The 22,792-nt window shown below is 39.2% G+C and overlaps 1 long non-coding RNA gene across 1 annotated transcript; it reads left to right on the forward strand.

The window, feature by feature from the left end:
• Positions 1-346: 346 nt before the first annotated feature.
• LOC129735256 (uncharacterized) lies at positions 347-21,819 on the forward strand. The gene is made up of 3 exons (XR_008730672.1): positions 347-601; positions 2,177-2,321; positions 21,709-21,819. It is a non-coding gene; the product is annotated as an uncharacterized LOC129735256 (long non-coding RNA).
• Positions 21,820-22,792: the final 973 nt, after the last annotated feature.

Genomic DNA, 22,792 nt, shown 5'->3' on the forward strand with positions numbered 1-22,792 from the left:
TCGCTGAAGTCTTTGCTTGTGTCTGTTAAAATGCAAATAATATTGTGGAGAGAACGAATGGCATCATATACCCACAACAGATTTCACTGCAGACTATAGCAACTGGTTTAGATCATGTTATTAAAAGCTGAAAATGTATTGATTTCTCATGGTCTCAGAAGGGCAATGCATTTTCTCCTGTTCTAAGTAAAAATAAACCAATAAATGGCTGCATTAATGATGCTATTACTGAGTAGCAGCAGTATGTTTCTTAATGTCTCGGGCCTCAGTCATGCAATCACTTACTTACTCATATGTTTTACTCTAGGCAGCTTCACAGAGCCATTATACTCAATTGGGTCATTTGTCTCAGAAATGAATTCACTAAAATCAGACTTGGTTCAAGTCACACATGCACTTCTGAATGAATGTGAATTTGCTGTGCATTATGAAAGCCTAACCTGGAGGAAGATATTTAAAACTATTGCGAGCAGTGCGAATTGCTATACAGTGCCTCACTCCCACTGAATTTTAGACTGTCTTCATTATTAAGAAGATTTATATTTCATCTTTTATAGAAAGATAAGTGACATATGCCAACATGGAAAAAATCACAGCACAGGTAAGGGTTGGTAGTTTCTTTTATTAGTTACTTAGTATCTCATAGCCATATATTTCACTCCTTCCAGCCCTCATTCTCTCCGTATATGTGACCTTGTCTAGTTTTTCTTGTGAAAAACTAGAGCATCGTGTCTCCTTTGGGATTTTGTAATGGGGCAGATAACATTTCTTTGGCACTTAAGGTGAGTCATGAGATGTCTCTGAGAGAAACTGGAGTCAATTGTGAAGTTTTTTTTTTATGTATTTATTTAAATTTAATTTGAAGTCACTCAATTTATGTGGAAAGGTCTCAGACTACATATGGAAACAATCTATTTTCACTTCCAGGACGCTTTAGCGAACCATAGAAATATGAAGTGACATTTTTGTCATTGGCAGTTCTTGCTTGTGTCAGTACAAGCATACTGTAGCATAGGTAATAAAAGTTATACAGGGAGGCTGTAACTTCATTTATACCTTTTTATTTGACTTGAATATGTGTTGGCAGTACTGCATCAGAGATGTTCTAATGGTTCTTGATTTTTTTAATCGAGTTTTGGGTAAGTGGGAGGGCCAGATGCCCACCTGCATCTTCAGGTCTATTGGGGGGCCTTGATTAGAAGCCCCAAAATCGGGAGTTACGGAACTGAGACAGAAAGACTCACTAGCTGCACGGGATGTATTCCTTCCTACTTCAGGCTGTGACCAAGCAATTTATTGACTTACAAAGATTTCTGTTTGACTTTTTCTAACCTACCAGTGTTACTGGAACTCTCCCACTGTGCAAGAATTGGAATCTAAATCCCAGATCAGGCCTCTGGATGCCAGATGGCTCTTTGCCAATCTTATTACATGAGACAAAAAAAAAATAAAATAAATCACCTTTAGATTCCAGAGCTGTCTGAAAGAGCAGTGCCTCCCAGCATGAGAGTCAGCTGGTGAGACAAACGGAGGGTTGTACTCCCTCTTCAGAAGTCTTCAACATAATAAATGTTTGTTGTGTGTGCAGGCAACAGGAAGGAGATGGCCACCTCTCCTCAGATGCAGAAAGAAGAGGCATGGCGAGGAAAGAAGGGAAAGAGTTTATCGTAGTGAACATTCCCAGCCAAGAGAGCTCTGTGGCTCTAATGCTGACTCTATAGCTCCAAACACACTGAAGTTGCACCGTGGCTAATGAAAAGACCACAGAGGAAACAAACATTTTGTTTTACGTATAGACCTGCATCTGAAATGATAGTGTAAGGATAATTGTGCCTTAGAGCTAGGGGGATAGTCTCAGCACAGGTGCACTGGGCATTTGATTGCCTGTATAATCAGAAGTTAAGGCACAGCTTCATTTCTACAGATTGAATAGAGAGAGAATAATGTGGTATCAGTCCGGGGTATCCACTTGTTCTTACTGAATTTCTTCCATCTATAAATGGAGGAATGATAGGAGTAAAAATCACCTGGACTATTAACATGACACCTTTGTTTGGGCTTCTGAATGTCTGTGTTCATTAGTGGATCTAAGCCCTGCTAAGGGTGGCATTGTCAACAACCGGTTAAAGATTGCGCCTGTGTTTTGTTTGTTTGGGTTTTTTTTTTTCTTTTCTAGACCCTGGTGGCTGGTGTCAGATGAGTAGGAGTGTGCGTATGTCTCATGTTTACTCCAGCTGTCCTGCAAGAAGTACAGACTGAGCTTACAGTGAGCACTGCAGAAGTGACATTGCAGACCTCTACTTACCGAATTGTATTTTCAGGTATTCTTAGTCCTGAATTAACAGTGTATCATACTGGTGATGATCAGAATGCTCACAATTAAAATGCCTTAAAATAGGACATACACCACAGTCGCTAGGGGAAAAAAAAAAAAAAGGAAGCTGAATATATATGTCCTTAATTAGGATTTTCCAGATGAATAGATGTTTCAGGTTGACAGACAAAATCTATTTTAAATCTCATCTCTTTAAATCGTGTACAGTCATTTAGGAATGCCTGAGATTAGAAAGCTAAAAGAGATTTTATAGGGAAAAAAATGTTTTTAAGGGGCTACAGGCAGTGATATAAATTATCATCTTTCACTTAATAAGTCTAAGGCCCTGATTCTTCAAACTGGTCTGTGTATGTGACTTCTATGTCCCGTTACAGTTAGTGGTAGCTATACACAGATCAAGGTTCTGCATATATTCTCAGAAGAATGCATGTAATTTAGATCAATTTTCTAGAACAACCAGTATTTCAATATCAGATCTAGTATAAACAATAAAGATTTCTGAGAGTACAGAAAAATGTTACTTTAATCAATATGGAAGTGTCGTGGTTTGACCCCAGCTGGTGACCATGCTCAGTGTCCCCAGGTGGGATGGGGGAGAGGATCAGAGGGGTATAAAAGTGAGAAAGCTCGTGGGTTGAGATAAAGACAGTTTAATAGGCAAAGCAAAAGAATGAGTTCATTCACTCCTTTCCATGGGCAGGCAGGTGGTCAGCCATCTCCATGTGTCAGTATGCTGTTCTTACACCAAATCCAAACCACAGCACTGCACTGACTACTAAGAAGAAAATTACCTCTGTCCCAGCTGAAACCAGTACAGGAAGCAGCTGTGAAAACCTTGATACCTTGAATTTCTACTAAGTTTTTTCCAGCTGCTTTATAAATTGTTATCATAGAGAATGTGTATTATTGATAACAGTAATGTATGCACAGGTACTGCTATGGAGGCTTTGGAATATGGAATAATGTTGACAATGTGTCTCCTGGAAAAACGTGGAACAAAGGAACAATACAAGAAAACTAATATAATATACAGGTTCTAGAGTGACAACATACTAATGGCTGTACAGAAATGAATTAGCAGTTAATTAGCAGATTGATTTCATTACCAGATTTGCAGAAGTGCAGCAGAAAGTTCTTAAATATTCTACTCGCGTGGCTTGTATCTTCCGTGTGGAGTCTGACAGTAGTATTCAAAATGGTTTATGGTGAATGTTAAATGGTGACAGCTTCAGGTCAAAACTTTAAATAGGACACACAAATCCTCCTTAGATGTTCTTAGGTGTTCATGTATTGATTGACTGAGGACATTTTCAGAAGTGTCCCTTCTCTGCTGTGCCTGCCAGATGTTCAACAGAAAGCTAAGATAAAAAAGTCTTGACAGAAGGTGCCTTATTAACTCATCACTAATATAGTAACTGGTGTTCATATCTAATGAAAAAACTTTCCTGACTTGAAATATTGTGCATAAATCTACTTAATTTTCATGGAAACAAAATGCTCGCTTTTTTTTTTTTTTTTTTTTGTAAAGTGCTTTAGGTTAGACAAGGAACATGTTCGTGAAAGCAGTCCCTCAGTTGTCCCCACTCGCTCTTCTTTGGTTTGTGGTATAGAGCAGTCTCGGGCTGTGAGAACTGGATTCCTTTTGGATGAACCTAAACTGGAAGACGCAGTCCAGGAGTGCACCTAGCATGCCCCAGCTATTAACTGGCATTCAGTCTGTGGGACCAGGTTAGAGCTAGTATGAAGGAAAAAAACCAACCCAACCCAAACACTAAACCCCCCCAACAAACCAATGCAAAATAAAACTGATCTTCCTGAATACTTACTGATGTTCTCTTCAGGTTTGGTTTTTCTGGACTCTACTATTTGCTGATGTAGAGAGCACAAATGATGACTGAAAGGATTTGTTGGGTATGTCAGCTCTGTGATCAGAGTTTCTTTTCATGTGAGAACGAACCCCAAAATGAGAGCCTTAGCCAGAACTGGAGTTTCCAGCTAGAGCTGGCGTGGTCGTGATATCTGGCAGCTGTGGCAAAGGAAGGGTGGCAGAAAGGCATGTGTGTTGAAGCTAGTATAAAACTTTCCATTTCCTTGCCTTCATGATTGTGTCAAACCTAGAATCTGTAAAATCCTTGATGATTCTGCAATGACTTCTAAAAATATTTGTTCACCTGCTATGTTTTGTTCCATCTACATTTTGTTAATTTCAGTAATGGGATTTCTAGTGCTGCCCTATAGAAAACTAACCCTTGATGGAGGAGGTTGTATCAGTTACCAGTGCTTTTTTGGCAGATAAAATTTTCTTTCGTTGCTGGAAAAACAATCTGACGGAAAAAAGTATTCTCTGATAGAAAAAAAAATTATTCTATGGCAAAATGATATGTACGTGATTCATGCAATGTTTATATATTGCATATTTTTTAAATTTTAATTAATGAAGATCTAAAATATCATATTTATGAAATAATCTTTTAAAACACTATTGGTATCAGCTCAGTATTATTTTACTTAGTAAAAATAGGCTACATTTTCCCTTACACGTGTCAGTTACCATCAGAAACAAACCCAGGAAGATTAGCGTGCATACATTTCAATAACAGATCAGTTAAAACCCAATCAAACAAAAATCAACAAAAGCCAAAACTCCAACTCATTTTTAAAATGTCTCTTAAAATGAGAAAAATATTTGGTAACTTTATAAGTGTGACTTTTGAGGAAAAAATAAATTTCTTACAGAGAAGTCGTCCAAATATGGGGGAAGATAAAACTGTATCCTGCTTAAATGTGTGGTGGTTTGTTTTTTTCCTTTTAAGAACATGAGCTAAACTAGGAATAGAAATAGTATCTTCGTGTCTTTGTAGGACTAGGCACACATACTCTCACCCACACTCATTCCCACGGTAGGAGGACTTGTCGCTACATCTTCCTTGGGATCATCATCTAGGAACGCATGGTCATGCAGCTCAGTGACTGGAATAAGTATAAGTTACTGACAATCCTTTTTGAGTGTTTTTTGTTTGGTTTTTTTTTAATAAAGTAATATTTTAGCACAGGTTCAAGCAACATTAAATCTCAGGCAAAGAATAAAGAGGCTGACCAATAACGTAGTATTTCCTGGAATTACTGATAGAAACAAATTCTCACCAACTGTGGTGAATAGAAGCAAAGCATTGTTGTCTTCCCTGAGAGAGAAAATTATGGTCTTTTTTGTTTAAAAAGGAAATGCAGACATTTTCTTTTACAGCAATTAGTGATGATGCATGGAGTGAACTACTAAGTATTCATGACTAATCTGGATAGACAGGGCTGTCCCTTGCTAATCACAATGAATATTGGCCTGTCCATAACGAGCAAGGAGTGATGATATCAAAGAGAACAGTCAGCTATTACCAGGGCAAACTCTTGGCCATGAGCTTCTGCAGCTGATAATATGAAAAGACAGAGATGAAATTAAAAGCAGTGTTAACTACCCAGGAGGCTGAAAAACACAATTGTTTCTTTGTAGTTAATTCTGTATTGTACTGCATTGAGACGATCTTTTTTTCAGTTTTTTTATACATACTATGAATGTGGAAAATTCTTTTTAATGATATTTATATGGTGGTAACTGAAGTATCTGGCTCCAGCAACACAGAGAACGACCGCTACATGGAGTATAGGTGGGTTTGGTTTTTTGTGTGTGGGGTTTTTTTTTTTTTTCACTGTATAGTTGTTTCCTTTGGTATCAAAAAATACCTTTTTTGCTAAAGTGTGACCAGGTGTGATGTCCTCAAGAAGTGTTTGAATGCACAGACTTTTTCTTTTTGGTACATGACTAAATCCTCTCTTGTCCTTTTGCACCTTCCAGCAGAACTTACCGAAAATCTCCCCTGTAAAGGAGGCTGGTGCCCACTGGTGAGGTCTTCTGTTTCTGTCATCATCTCCAGCCTGTCTCCTTTTGAAAGCACTACCAGTGTGAGTGTCCACAGTAGGGAAGCGGAACAGTTGGTCTCCACACAGTCATCCTTTCCCAGTCTGCAGAAATTTTGCTGGGTTGCTAATGACCGTGTTTTTAGAATAGTTTTACGAACTTTGTTGCTATGACATGCAAACCCCTCTGAAACTCTGGCAGTTGTCGAGTACTTGTTCCTTATTGATATTATTGTGCTGTGGATAGCATTTAAGTAGAGAAAACTTCCTGACCTCTGCACAGATCCTCAGGGATCCATTTTGGTTTAGGGAATTAATTGGCTTTTTTCTCTGAGGGGAAATCTTTGTAGGTACAGTTTCTTGGAGTATATCTACATTATAGTCCCTACTGTGACTGTTGCTCATGCAGAAATGCTTAGCTTGCCTTAAAAAAAAAAAAAAAAAAAAAAAAAAAAAAAAAAAAAAAAAGTAGCTTGAGGGCTTTTGCCAGCGCAGAAAGCTAACAGCCTGACCCTGTGCAGCTGGGTATTGCCTCCTGTGCCGATCCCAGCCACTCTGCTAGCAGAACTGGAGCTAGCTTGTGAATAACTGGTTTAGGTATGTCTGTAGTGCGATGATTGCAGTGTGGATGAATCTCAAGGAGTCACTTGTCTCTTGGTGGCAGATAGGTAGTGACAGAGTGTGAGGAGGAGCTACTGATGCACGAAGGTTAGAAGGATGTTATAGTTTATTAGATGTTGTTATTAGATGTATTACTGTTAACGAGTAAAATCTCCCGTAAACCTTAGGCTACAAAATTCAAGAGCAGGAGAGTACAAGATTTATCATCAAGCCATTAGAAACGCTTGCCATTTTAGGGTCAGTTGGAGAAGTGGCAGAAGTCTGTAGAAGATGGTGGTGGAGGGGGAAAGAAGAATAAAAGAAGGATGGAACAGGAAAGAAAGGATTCAAACAACATGCTTTGTTTGCTGCTTCTGAGCCTTTCTTTCTTTCATTTAAATGTTTGTAGTAATGACTGTTGCAGAAGCCTTATTTCTGTGTTTGCCTCTCTTGTGTATGGGGGAAACGTGACATTTCCCTGTTGCTTTTTTTGTGGATAAACATCTCCCCAAAAGCTCAGGAAAGTAGTGATATTTTCAAAGTAATTACTTTCTCCTTTTCTTTCTTAAGTTGTGGTTGCTTATCCAGAGTGTTTACAGTGATGGTAAGATCATGGGTGAAAGTTTACCTCTTCTCCACAGTTCTTCCCTAAAATTATGACTAACCTTCCGGAACTTCAGTCCTTGGTGTGTTGTGTAATTTTGTTTTAAATGGTCAAGTACTTCCCCATGTTATAACAATACAAAGGTCGTTATTTTTTAACAATGTAGCACTTAGCACTTCCTTCTGTAAACAGCAAATATTACTGCTGCGAGGAAGTTCCTTAAGTGCCTAAAACAGCTCACGTTTGGCTCCATTATTAGTGTGAATATAAGAAAAAGTTGTACACAGAAGATTGGTGGAATTGTAAAGGATCTGTGATGAATAAGTGGAGTCAAACAGCTCAAATGCTGTCAGACCGCACATCACTAACACCACTATCCTTTATATACCTTTAACAAAAGGATGTTCCTGCTAAAAGATGGTTTCCTTGCCCCTTGGATGGTATATTGGTTGTTAATGATGCCTTGAACTTCCAGACCCTTTTTTCCATGTTGTCTTGTCCTTAAAGCGAAATGGGAAGAAGCACTGACTGTGAGCTCTCGCATTGATCTGTAACTCGTTTGAAAGAGGTGTTTAGGAAAGCCTAATCATTACTTGTTGCAGTCGTACGGTCACTGTGGTAGGCTGACCTTGGCCAGCGGTCCACCCAGCTACTTGCTCGCCCCCTTCCTCAACAGGGCAGGGAGAGAAAATAAGATGATAAAGCTCGTGGGTTGAGCTAGAGATAGGGAAGTCACTTGTCAGTCAGTGGCACAGGAAAACAGGCTCTGCTTGGAGAAAATGAATTGATTGCCAATTAAAATAGATTTGGATGGTGAAAAGCAAGAACCAAATTAAAACAGCCCCTCTCCTCCCCTTTTTTCCAGGCTTAACTTAGGTCCTCCATGGCTGCAGTGTGATGACTGCTCTGGCGCGGTGCTCTCTGGGGGCTGCAGGGCAATGACCTGCTTGGGCACCTGCAGCTCCTCCTCCTCCTCCTTGGCCTAGGTGCCCACAAGGCTGCCTCTTAACCTTTTTGTCCCCCTCCTCCGTATATATTCTGTTGCTTTTTAGAGGTGTGTGGCCTGTATTGGGTTTAAACTACGTTTACTTTAGTTGTTCTTTCACTGCTACCAGTAAAACACGCGATAGAAGCAACAGGGTTGTTTTTTTATTCTTTAGTCTTAGTGAACTCTAGCCAATTCACTACGAAATCTGGGAATTTTCCGGTCAAATACATACTGTCACTGTTGTAAAGAATGTGAACATTCCTTAAAATTGTACCTTAACTAGGCCTTTGTCTGTGTTTTCTTAAATATATGCAAAACTATTACTGCTTATCTGTGACATCTTGAGGGACCTTTTTCATTAGCTGATCTCCATCGGGGCTGGTTAGCCTTGGGCCTGTCTGCGTTTTTCAGTGCTTCAGCTTTTTTTTTTTTTTTTTTTTTTTGTGACTTGCAAAAACCCAAGTGTCTTTAAACTCCAGGCCTCTGTTGGTGCTGAAAGAGTTGTTATATTAAAGGTGGCAATATCATGACATCAAAGGGAAGAAGAGGAGGAGAGGGCAATGGAGTTTGAAGTGCTATGGCACTCCAAAACTGTGCTCCTTTTATCCTGGAAGTTGTTTAGTAAGTAAATATCAAACTGAAATCTGTGGGCTGCAGCCGGGTATTTAGATAAGCAAGGGCTCAGGGTCTGGTCCATGGATGCAGAGCACTGTCACCATCTTTTCTCACTCAAGAAATCTTTTCTTTCTGTGAAGCTCTAAGTTCATGCAACTTACTTGTGAATACCAAAATAATAATGTGAGCAGACAACCCGTTTTTTGGCCATGTTTTCTGAGAGCAGTTGTTTTCTTAAATGAAGTTCATTAAAAGTGAGTGGTTTGCCAGGAGTTGTCTTCCTCTGGCAAACATGAGCCATACGTGTGGAAAGCCAGCAGCATGTCTGTAACCCCTTTGACCCTCACCAGTTACTAAACCAGTGAGGCTTCTTCAGGCTATCTTATCCTTTCATTTTGATTTAAGCCTGTAATGCCACTGACATATGTCTGCATATCATGTTATTAAAAAAAAAAAAAAAAACCAACAACAACAAACCGCACGTTTTTTGAAGAAAAGGTGTTTTGCTGTGGCTAAGAGACTGTGTCCATGTTTCAGGGGGCTGTTCATGTCGAGGCTTGTGCCCCTAACTCATGCGCTTGACTGGATCCTCAATGATATCCTTGGTTTGGTCCTCAGATGTAATAAATATGCTGAAACTAGAAATTCCTGCTATGAACAGTCCCAAAGCTTTTAAAATTATTTTTAGTGTACTTATTCAGAAAGCGGTGCAAGGTATCTACATTATAAAGCAAAATTCCATAAGTGAGTAATGGGAAGCAGAAAAAAGCCTGAAGTAGAGTGCTGGAGAAAGACAAATAAGTTTACTGTGTATTGCCTCTGTTTTGTTGGTCTCCTGCATGAAAATGCAGAAGCTACTGTGTCTCCTGCTAGATGAAGGTGTATCTGCATTAGTTCTAGCCTGCTAGATGAGAGGTTGCTGCAGGATGGCTCATCCTTTATCAGACTGCGAATTCCAGGAGCTGCATGGGGACGGAGTAAACCTGTTATCTTCTTGCAGGAGGAAAGGATGAAGAAGCTCCAGAGAGGGAGGATACTGCACCTGCAAGTCTTATGTAGATAACAAAGATAAAAATGTGATCTAAAAAAAAAAAAATATATTCCGATAGATAAAAATCTGCATTCAGGTGGATATTAAGTCAAACTTGGTGCTTTTTGTTCCCTTCACTTGCCTTTCAAACCTGATAACTCTGCTTAGGCATCTGCAGGGAAGAGGATGGCCTAAGAAAGATGAAACTGGGGCAAGCAATTACAGACATGGGAAATGAAAGTCTGCCAGCATGCAGTCAGCTTGAGCTGCTGGAAAGTGGCAAGGAGTGAGTTAGTGTCCTTTCTGCTCTGCTTTCCTTTCCCTGCCACCAGCCCTCCTTATCAGGCTGTATGAACATCAAGATGGGAGAGCCTCAGAAAGCATCCATGTTTCTGTCATTGCAAATCTGGTATGAGCCAATCAAAGGAGAATAGAATTAAATGTAAGAGCTGACCGAGTCTTTCTGAAGACTGGCATGTTAAATGGTAGACTAGCATACCTGCTTATTTTGGACTGTAAGTTTTCACTGTCCTAATTAAAAGAAAAATAAATCAAACACACCACCACCACCCCCAGTTTATATGATTTGATGGCAGAGATGACTTTACAGCTGTTTTAAGATGGTAGCCATCACTTCATCTCGAATGCAGCACACACAAGAGCTGCATATAAATAGTGCTGTACCCAGCCAACGTTTTACAAAAGCAAGCGCTCCAAAACAGCAATGCCTGATTCCAGTTTTTCGCTAGACAGCTGGCTACAATCAGAGGGGCAATTTGTTACCTATTAGTAAAGTCATCTTGCTGCTGGCTGTACTATAAACAGAGCTTATTTGACTCTCCTTTAAAAATAACAGTTATTGCTAGCCCCTTTTATTGATAATGCAATATATGCTGGTAATAGCTGCACAGTGATTGGACAACAGCTCTTTGTGACATTTTTTGATCCCTTGTCCTGATTGTGGCTATAAGGAAAAAACCTGATGCCAAACGGAAATTGAGGACAGGAAAGGAAGAAACACCCATTTTGTGCCAGGTCTGAATTTGTGGTGCTAGCGTATGCAAAATGCTATCAAGATGGAAATGATGAAGGAACTTCTGCTTTGATCTTTTCAAAATAGTTAAATATGAAATCTTGGCTTGGGAGGAATGACTAATGGGCCACCTGAGAACTGAAAAGTGTCTTATGAGAGAGTGTAATCCCTGCTTATTGCTTAGCATTTCCTGGAGTTGGCTTGCTACTTAAGACTGAATTTTTCTGAGCAAGGGCTGAATAGAAACTGATTGAATTGAAATTCTTCCTTATTGAGATAATTATTTATTTTTCCCATGGATGCTGCATCTGGGATTTTTGAAGGAATATCTCTGCTTCCTCTACTCCAGCTCTTAGGAAGCACTGAAGTAATTAATACAGGCATGGCTAATGTGACTTTGTGGATGAGCTAATAAGATTGAGGAAACAGCTCAACAGGGGTAGATTCATGGAGAATTTCAAAGCCAAAACGGAGTGACCTAAATGATTGGTAGGGAGTGGGCTTTGCAGTCCTAGATGACTGCGGTGTTGAAAGCACAGCACTATTTTTCCTGAGTAAGCAGACACAAGGTGATTGTATACACGAGCTACTTTCCGAGCTACCTAGCTGCTTCGGGAGAGGGAAAGCTGTATCCTCTTTTTGATTCTGTAAAAGAAGAAAGACCGCAGGCTGATTAAAAATATGTAGTAAGTCTGTAGTGAGGGCTTATTCTTGGGCTTCATTTACAGACTGACTTCCTCAGACCAGTTTTATGAGCAGGTTCTAGGCAGTGCTGACCCCTTGCCAGAACCGAGATGTTATCTGTGCTGCTACAGTCACGAGGTGCACGTGGCTGTGCGGGCACCTTGATTTCTGCCTGAATCCCTTTGTGAGAGCGTGCTGCGCTGCTGTGTGCCGAGTCAAACCCTGCCTCATGGAGTCCTAGATTCTGTAGAGACCAACAGCAGGAAAAAAAAAAAAAAAAAAAAAAGTCAGTCACTGTCTGTAGAGGAGTGAAGGCAGAGGGTTGATTAACATTGATAACATGCAGCTGTGGCCTTGCCTCGAAGGCGGTGAGTTGATGGACATGGACAATGTGCAGGTGTAGCTTGTTCCGCTAAGTGGTTAAATAGCCCTGAGGATGGTGGGAGAGGGGGTCAGATGGAGGAGGAGCAGCGTGGTCTGGCTTCTGGAGGAAGGAGAAACAGCACGGACAGTAGAATCTGACTGACAGTAAAGCTTTTTTGCAGCCTGATAGTTTGATTGTGCTGCAACAATTGGTGCCCCATGTGAGGCTGGTTGAGTTGGACTCCGACTACAACAACTGTCCATGGTTTTGTGGTGTTTTTTTTTTATTTTTTTGTTGGGATTTTGGTTTTTGTTTGTTTGTGGGTTTGAGTCTGTCATGTATAACCGTTTGACAATTGGTGGATTATTCTCTTTTTTTGGTGAAGGGATGCTTCCTCGCTTTTGGTTTGATGAGCACTATGCAAGCACTTAGCAGAGGGGCGGTAGAGCCTGCGAAGGTTGCTCTTTCTCATCCCACCATTGAAGTGGGATGTGTCAAAGCTAGCAGAGCCTTGTTCTGAAATACCCACCACAAAACCCAAACATCAACCAGTCTGGTGTCACAAGTGATTCAGCTGTGTCGATGATATCACTAATGCCCAATTTGAAATGAGACTTTGTGTCAGAGTATGTGCTCCAATTCCTTAAATGGATTGCAGAATCTTTTCTCCTTTTCATTAAAATGCAGAAGAATTTAAGTTAAATTCATTTACAAAGTATGCTTCTCTAAACGTGTTTGCTTTTGGGGAAGAAGTTTTTTTGCCTGTCTCCAGCAAGGACTGAAAGAGACGCTACCTAGGGAAGGTGCGTGAGCCTGCATACTTTCTGCAGTTCATTGCTCAGCACTTTGAGTTGTTTTGGGGACATCAGAGGCCCTGCTTTTTAGTATTAATTTATATCCTTTTAGTCCTTTGAGACTTGATCTATGCACCTGGTGTCTATGAATTTGTCTAATTCCTTTCTGAACTTTCTGATAGTGTCTTTCTCCACAATCTCCTATACCAGCAAATCCCAACAGTTTAATATCCACTGTGTGAAGAAGTACTTTCTTTTATCTTTCTGTAATTAATCCCCTTCTAGTTTTACCAAGTGCCTCCTAGTTGTGGTGTTGCAAACATCCAGAGAAATGCAGTTCAGCATATTGCTTTCATGATTTTGTAAATCTTTATCATCTCTCCCTTGGGACTTCTCTCCAGCCTCTTCACTCTTTAACTCTTTGAACCTTTATAGTTGCCTGCTCTGTACTTTTTCTAGCTCCGCTGCATGCTTCTGAACTGACCTTGACCAGCATTGCAATCTGTATTAAGATGTGGAAAGACACGTATCCCTTTCTTTTGTTCTCTGCACCATTTATAATAACGCCCAGTGTGTCTCTAGTTTTTTAGGCCAGTTTGTCTGGAAAGAACAATTTGGCAAGGATGACTTTGAGATCTCCCTTCTGAGTTTTGACTTCCGTTTCTGAGGTAAGCATCATGTAAATATGGCTTAGACTATTTTCCCTGAACACGTTCCTCTATGATGACCTGATTTCCTGCTTTTTTCCCCACTTGTGTTTGCAATGGTTCTGCTGGCATTCCTTGCCACTGGCAGACCGACTAGCTGAAAGGGTTTAGTTTCCCTGTTTAAATACTTTCTGGATATACTGATGATGATAAAATCTTTCTGGATAAACTGGCCACTGACAAGTTGGAACAGATTGTTTAAATTAATGTTGATTTTATTAACTGTAGCTGAATAAAAACAGTCCTAGCAATGATCTGCGGGGAACCCACTTCCTACTTTTTTTCCATCCTGAAAAATGACCAGTTAAAGCCACCTTCTGCTTCTTGGTCTTGAGCTAGATTTCAGTCTGTAAAAGAAGCTAGCCTACAATCCTATGGTACTTGAGATTCTTAAATAACCTTTCATGTAGAAACTTTTCATACACTTTTTGAAAATTCAGGCATGTTGCATTTGGTGGATGATCTTCAACCTCCTGCTTGTTGATACCCTTGAAGACATTCAGCACATGAGTGAGGCAGGACTTCCTTTTACAGAAGACATGCTGACTTTTTCTGGATAAACTCATCTTATTCATATGTTCTTCCTATTTATCATACAATTCACTGTCCTAACAGGATGGAAGTCAGATTCAGAGGTGTGTAGGTCTCAGGTTCTTCCTGAGTAGTAAATTAAACAGTTTAATACTGTTTGTTTACACCAAGCTGATACAGCTCCTCTGACCTTTCCTGCACAAGGAGTAAGCTGAGTGTGAGAAATCTCCCCGACGTCTTCAGCAAGTGCAAAACAGTCACTGAGCCTCTCCGCTATGGCATGGCCAACTCAAGTACACTTCGCACACCTTATTGGCAAACTGTCCCTCTGAATTCCTCCTCTGCTTCTTTCTTTGATGTATTTTCAAACATTTTACTCTGTTTAAAAGTTTTTTACAAGGCATTCCTCAAATCCCTTTTTAGTTCTCTTAATTTTCATTTTAGGTTGGTGGTCCTCTGTTGTATAGGCTTTTATATTCTCCTTAATTGAGCAAGCTTTCAATTCCTTAAATGCTGACATTTTCTGTAAGATTGAGGCTTACTTGGGTTTATTCCATATGCAAAATGTATTTGTCTTTTTATTTACTTCACTTGCAAAAATCTTTTAAGTATGCTCTGCAGTTATGTAGTAGAACTTGATTTCTCATGTAGCCTTAATATTTTTATTTAATATGCATTCTTCTTGATCAGTTTCGCCATTTTTTGAAGTCATCTACAGAGAGTAACTTATTTTCTGTTGCTCAGTTTGAATTGACATCGTGATCTGTCTTTGAGTCCCATTAGTCACAGTACTGTAATGTTTTTCACAAGAGCTATCCTCAAAGATGAGACTCGAAATCCTGTCCAGTCACTGCCAAGATCTGTGTTGAATATTTAACTTGTGAGATGAGTACGAGTCTTGCCCCTTTGCAGATTCAAATCGGCACTTCTGTCTTTCACTTGGGTTTAATTTCTGACCTGGTAACTTGAGATGTATTTTGTTATTTATGCATGGGGATGGGTGCGGGTTCATCTAATCATTGCAGAAAAATAAATGCGTTGGAATATGTTCTTTTGTGTTCAAAGTTTTAGTTGGCAAGTGGTAACGTTTCATGCTTGTTCTGTCTCTGTATCGCTCAGTCCATGTATTTCAATTATTGCAAAATCTGTCTTCCTTGTGGAGTCCTAGACCTGCTGAAATTAGTAAGAATTTTGCCACTAGGGGGATGAGTTTTAACCTGTTGCTGGCCTGTAACTTCAGAATGGTGCAGTCACCTTTCTTAGCTCACCCTCATACTGCATATGACAATCGTGCCCTTCTGTGCGTGTTTATGCCATTTAGGGACTTGGGCCTTGCTCTCTAGTAATAATTTAAAGTCCGTATTCCTCTGTCGTACATATGTACTATTATAGTTAAGTGTATATTTCGAAACCTAGGAATTTGTGCTATGGAATAAATGCCAGCTTCCATTTTATCTAAACTCTATAATTCTCCCATTTACTTAGTTTCTATTTCTTTATGTTCTTTGCTCCTTTCCCAAATTCTAACTAAAATACCCATTGTTCCTGAACTGGGATGAGATTGCTTGTTGGAAAATGTAGCAGAAAATTGTCATTGCTCTTAGGACATATTCTCTGTTTAGAGTAGCTTCTTCTGTCATCACAAAGCTCTCATTTTGCCATGTCCCAGCGACTTATGTTTTTCTACTGAGCCTTCTGAATACACAGGCAGAAAATACAACATTCAAACACAGTGCATAAAATTACAAGGTTTAGCAAACAATCCACCGGAGAGGCATCAGGTTATATATTTACCTTAGCTCTACCTCCATTATTTCTGCACTTCGCTGCAACAGTAATAAAATATGTTCACTAGGCTTTTTGTATGCAATAAGAATTTTAATTTACTCTGGAGAAATAGGTAGTTCATAACTCAATAGAACTGACTGGGCTCATAAGTTATTTAGTTCAGCTCTCTGTGATAAAACCCGGACACGAAGCCATTTATTATGTTTTGTCTGCCCTCTCAGCCCTGTATGTTGACTCAGAGCTAAACAATTAAAGTGGCAAATTGATTTGTTTACAATGCAAATCTGAGCTAGATTAGAAATAATGCAAAAGGCGTAACCAATTACATGTTTCATAGTGTAGGTTAGCTTGAAATGAAATAGATTTAACTGATCTGTGCTCAGGGATGCTGTACAGTTACTGATTCACAACTGCCTTGTAGTTCTCAGCGGCTGTAAAGGATCTGACACTGCTGTCCTCAGAACTGCTCGGGCACGTGCTGTGAGAAAACAGGCTTGCTTTACCTCTGCTTTTACTGTGGTGGGTCATTAGAAGAATTTTCCACATAGCATTTGTGAGGGGGGGGGGGCGGGAAGAAAAAAACCCATGTCTGAGATAAATGGTCTACATGCGTATGCATAAATTGGGAATTTTGTTTAGCTGGAGAAAGATGGAAGGGAAATAGGGATGTAAAAAAGTAAATTAGAAATAGCGCCAAGTAAATGTACTATTAAAGAACATTAAATGAAGATTTAAGTTTTTCCTTGCAAAGCCTTTGAACAACATCTGAAGACAGCTGTCTTACAAAAGTGAAACTGTCAACAAAGTCTTTCATTAATCGATGTTGTCCCTCTTTGAGTCTAAGCTTCAGGAACACGTAGTAAAGGTTATACCTCAGCACGTGGCAGTGGGTGTGTTACAGAGTAGTTCTGCAGCACAGTCTTGGAAGCTTTGAGATAGACTCGACTCTCGTGTAAACTCTTTTCTTGCTGGTCTTTACAATCAAGTCTTCCCCCACCCCACTGCTCCAACAAGCCTGTCCTGCAGGGGATTTGCAATGAGTTTTCAGCGATTTGACTTCAGTTTCATATTTTCATACAGCTATAAGGCGTTTGGATTTTTTTCCTTGTTGTTACGTACTTATTCTTGTCACATACAACAAATGTGCAGAGGTAAAGGATAGTAATTCACCAAGGTTTGTTTTTTTTGTTTTTTTGTTTGTTTTTTTTTTATGCAGCAGAATTGTTTTCATGAATACAAGGTCACAATCACTTCATGCTGACCAGATATCAGATCTGGTCTTAGCACTAAAAACAGTTCAAGCAGTGGCAGGCAAGGTCGGTTTTATCAGAAGGCAGCTTTTTAATGTGTGCATCACATTTTTGAAAGCTTATGGCAGTGGTTGGAGGTCAGGCTTGCTTGTTGGCTTTTCAGAAACAGTGGTTGCAGTTCTTAGGGATGCAGCTTATTGAACACTGCAGCTTATGAAAAAGCAAACACAAATATGTGAGTAATCTTTCATTTGGGCACTGGAGCCGGGTGCTAGAGAAAAATCTGAACTTATGCATAGATTTGTATATTTAGTATGTGAAAATGACTGAACATTAAGTTAATAGTTGGGAAGACTTTAACTATTTGCTCCTGTATCACCATTGCCACTTGGCTTACCTCTTAAAATGATTTTGGAAAACAATGAATTGTCAGATTTAACGGATTCTACGACATGAAAAATTCAATGCAGCCTAAGGGACCTTACAACACTTGATTGCTATCATTTTGTGTGAAAGTCTGAATTTAAAACAATTGTCTCCCTTTGTATGAGGATGACATATTTTGATAGTAGTTCTGCATCTTCTATGCAAATAATGGTACTGGAGCATACGCTAGATATTTCTTTTTTGAACCATCTTCAAAGTAAAGTGGAGTCGAAGTGTCAAGAGTGTAGATCAAAACCATCAAATGCTCCCATATATAAATATATATCTATTTATGTATGTATTTTAATCAATAGTTCAAAGGAAGATTATAAACACTATCTTCCTGATTTCATTAATGGCAAACATTTTAAGCAAACATTTTAAATCAGTGTTCAAGTGGCACCATGATGAGGACAGTTAACTGTAAGAACTGAAAGATGTTTCACCTCATGTTAAAATAATAATCCTCCTTTCCCTAAAATGTTGAAAATATTAAAACAAATCCAACTGGAAAAGCTCTTATCCTAAATATGGAATCATTACCAAATCTGTTGATTGGAAGAATACCTACTGCAGATGAAATAAATTTTCTGTGCTGATATTTTTCTTGGCTTCTGTATAAACTGTAATGTTGAAGATAAAATAAATTACAGGGAAGGGCTCAATTTCTATGGCTACGTTAGTTTACCAGAGCATGCAAATTCTGGACTTTGTTTTAAACAAGGACTTTTAAAGTATTGTTTTGTTAGGAATTGAGGATGTGTGAAAAGCTGTAGATACCAAATTCTACTGGTTGCTGGCTTTGTACGTGACTATGTTACAGTATTTGGAGACTTCATGTTCTGTGGAGAATGCCCGAATCCAATATAAGAGAAAGCTTTCGCTGTTTCAGTATGTTAATGTTATAAGTCTCTGGTTTGCTTTCTATGCTTACGAAACAATCCATATTTTGGTAATTGCCTGTATTTCCTTCTAAATATATGTACCAAATGAATCACAAACAGCTTTCGTCAAATGCACAGAAGTTCTGCTTTGGGTGATAAAAATCACCCGTTTTCTTGGAAATTTTTATTCTGACTGATAGGATGCAACTAAAATTATGCTTATTCAGATAATCGTAAATTAGAAAACTGATGCGCTGGTCAATTTTTGCTTTCCAATTTTTATGAAGTGTTGTTATTGGAATGAAGTCTCTAAATATTATTGATAGTTTCAGTACCAAAAATGGTTAATAATAACATGCATTAGTATTAGTTATTCTGCTACAAATGATTTTCAGGACACATTAATTCTAGCTATTTTTATTGCTGTTCTAATCTGACATTTGTTCATACTTACTTCATTAGTTACCATGTTTATTGTACCAGCATATCAAATCCAGTCTAAATTTCAACATAATTGCAATGGGAATAGTTTTCATCATGTTATTCGTTTGCAATGAAGGAATATTTCCTGTTTATTTTTTTTATAAAATGACCAGGGATTTTGGGAATGTTGACTATCTGGACACCCTAATACATTGAAGTTTTGCAGGTTTGCAAACTTAGCTGCAACAGAAGTGTCTGCCAATGTATATCTGACTTAAAACAATTCCCAGAACATTCTTAGTAGGTAGGGCGGTCATTACGTGGGCCATTAAATGCTGACGTGGAGCTGTTGGTATGGAAATAGTTTAAAGCAGTGGTAAACTAAGGCTTAAGAAAATCAGTTTTGCCAAGTTTGGTTTCACAAACTGGAGCTGAAGCAGTGGGAAAATATCAGCGATAGTCATAGATTGCTGAAGACCTTCATGCTAAGCAGAGATAGAATGGGAGAGAAGCATCCAACTCATCCTCCGTGGCTTATGTATTTATTAGCATGAATTATTAGCATAAATACGCTACTATGTTACATGGCTAAGGTTGGTTGTTGTTGTTTTAGACAGTAATGACTCAGAAGACTAAAATTTTTCATGCAAGTAATAGAAAGAGGTGAGACCTGGCTCAAAAACTTGTAGGTAGATTATCCAAGATAAAGATGAAAGTGAATTTTAGGATGCTTGGTGATCCAGGCAAGTTTTTCTTGAGTTGCTTGAACATTTTAAATGGTAGAAAAGCTTTTTAACTCTTCATTTCTACCCTTGGTCACAGTTTACCACTCATGGTACAGCTTTTGGCATGGTTATGTCCAAAATCAGGTCACTGACATTCAGTTTTTAAGGAAATTTCCCCCTTCTAAAACCCTAAATCAATTTGTTTATTACTTCCCCACCTCTCCCCTTTAATATTGTTACTTCTGTTATCCCAGTGTACAGGGTGCACTGTTGCAAACAGCTGAGTGGACAAAAACCAGTGTTGCTTGGTCCTCCCTTTTCTCATGTTTCTGGGTACTGGGTCCTGCTTCCTCTCTTGTGTCAACACTGGTATCAAATTGATCCTTCCGTAAGCTGTATCAGCTTGCCGTTTTCTTTGTTGAGCTACTTCTGTGTTGTGCTTGTCAGGTGTTCTTGGCTCATGGAGGATTCTGATATGCTGCCAAAGCCATTGCAAATGAGAGAGTGAAAGCATGTTGTTGGGAAGGAGCGACTGAAGGGGGTGGGAGCAGCACTTCTTCCAGTGGTCACTCCGTTGGCTTATACCTCTCTTAAAAATGCAACCTGAAAAGTTTGGTCAGGAATTAAGTGGCGTTAAATGTCAAACAAGAAAAGCAGGACAGCTGCTGCCAAAGTATCCAGCCATCTGAGTAGGTGCATGTGGCAGCAGATACGTGTAGACCAGGAAGTGCAGGATGAGTGAGACAATGCTGCCTTGTCTCAATATGTCAGCAACCTCTGTATTGTCGAAAATAAGCTTTAAGGAGAAAAGTGGGGCATCTTTGCTCATTTTCAGAAAGCAACTCTCTTCCAATTTTCTCCATACTGCAAGGTAGACTGTGCAGGCACATGTATTTTTGGGTCCCTTTGCCATAAAATTATGTATGGAGACACTTTAATCTGGATCTTGAAATCACAGAACAAACAAAAGAATTAAACAACTCCCCACCAAAAGTAAGCAAACCCAAAGTGAACTCATCCCAATGGTAATCCTGAACCTATGTTTTCCAGCTATCTCACTGTATTTAAAACTAGTTATTCAAATCTATGAAAGTTTCTTGGTCGTTCCACATTCCAAGGGATCTAGCACTTAAGGTCTGATATTCAGCTAGAATAACCTATTCTATTACCACTGGAGGTCATTGCTCATAATTTAGAGTACTTGTCTTTGGAGGGAGGTTTGTAGGTTGTTAGGAAGATACAGAAGAGCTGTTGCCCTGACATCAAACCGTAATGTCTCTGAATTTCCAAACTCTAAAGAAAGAGCAAAAGTCTAAACCGGAGATTTATTTAATATTACACAGCTATCGGTTTATATTTTTTTTCCATGGTTTTGATGCCTTATTTCTTTTTAGCATCATGAACGTGGTCTTTGCAACGCTGCTTTTTCGTATGTGGCAGTGCCGCTTACTGATTGTTCTTGAATGACCTAAACACAGCACACCACTGATGCACCACTTATTATTCATTTCTAAGTCAATGTAAGTAATGCATTCAGGAAGGAATATTTGTAGAGACGGTGACGTTGCTGGAAGTCTGACAACAGCCTCTGTAAAAATGTGGCTGTTTTCATCCACTTAGTGCGTGAACAAGTGGCGCTCACCCAGTGCAGTTCAGCATTCAGATCAGTTTCACATTGCCTGTTGATTTCACTGCAAATGGCAGCAGAGATGTGCTTTGACTTTTGCTCTCTGCTGCATAAGTTAAGTGTTCACTAAAGGCAAGTATCATTTGCTGCACCCTTTCAGATCAGGTTGACTGCTCTTCACCTCCTGTCAGAACTGCGTGAAGGACGTATGTCAGTGAAACAAGCAACTTTTTTGAACTTTGGTTTAGTTCTGATGGTTGGACGCTGTGCTGCATGCGTGTCTTGCTCCTTGATAATAGTTCATATTTGTAGAGCAACATCAGTCCGACTTTTGTGGATGTTTGCTTGATGTCTTTCAACTCTGTCTTTAACACATGATATTTTTTGACAGATTCTTCCAACAACTTTTCTGGATTCGGAATAGGTCTCCTCTGTCAGCTGAGCCCGTAAGTTGAATTTTTCTTTAAAACGCATGCTGTTCCTTCAAAGCCAGACATACAAGTCCAGCAAGATAACTTGGGGTACAGAAAGCATTCGAGAAGTCCACCATCTATGTAATGAACCCCCTTTTTTTTTCCAAATACTCTGAGAAATTACTGTATGCTTCTTTTCTTTACCTGTATGTAACTAGCCAGAAGTTGAGGGCTGTCAGATCTTTTCATCTAGTGACCATTGCTTCTGTGTTTTACCGTCCGTGCGTAGGTTTGGCTGTCTAAAATATTTGGTTGTATTCTCCTGTGATATAAATTCCTACCTATATTTTAACGCCCACTGAATGTGTATGTCCAGGGATAGTCAGATGTTCCTTTTTGTACTAGTTGTACTAGTATTTGCTTAGCCAAGAAGTATGCAGGAATGTGTCTGTTTATAATTGTACTAAAACCAGAAAGCTGTCAGATTCTATTTCACGCAGGTTCATTGAAACATTAAGCTTGGCATGGTTTGTGTTTCAATAGCTTCCAAAAGATGGCCTACAAGCTGCTGTTTTCCCCAACCCCCCTTTTTTTTTTTTTCCTTTGCTGGTACCATTTTGGCATCTAAAATTGTCTCGCTGTGACAAGTTTTTTTTCGGTGTGTCAGTAGTATCTAGTTGAGTTATTTTACTCTCTGTTCTCAACTTCCAGTAGAAAAGTTCATATACAGTATTTAACATGTAAGTGCTGAATGCATGTATAAAGGAATTTACTTTTCTAAAACGTTTTACCCTTTTAGGAAAACTAAGAAGAGTTGACGTGCAGTGCTCTTACCTGTTTATGCTTTTATGCATAAGTAAAAATGTTATAAGAACAATTTAACTAAATAAGCTGAAAGTGTTTCTGACGGGACCCACGGCAACCAGAGCTTTGGGCTGTACTTGTTTATTCCTACGTAGTGAGCATCCCATAGAAGGCAATAAGACCTTTAAGCTGAAAGCCATGTTTTATTAGTATATAAACTGGAATAACTCACTCTCTAAACAGAGAAATCGTGAAGTG

This window comes from Falco cherrug, chromosome 1 (assembly GCF_023634085.1).
Source record: "Falco cherrug isolate bFalChe1 chromosome 1, bFalChe1.pri, whole genome shotgun sequence".
Taxonomy (NCBI): Eukaryota; Metazoa; Chordata; class Aves; order Falconiformes; family Falconidae; genus Falco; species Falco cherrug.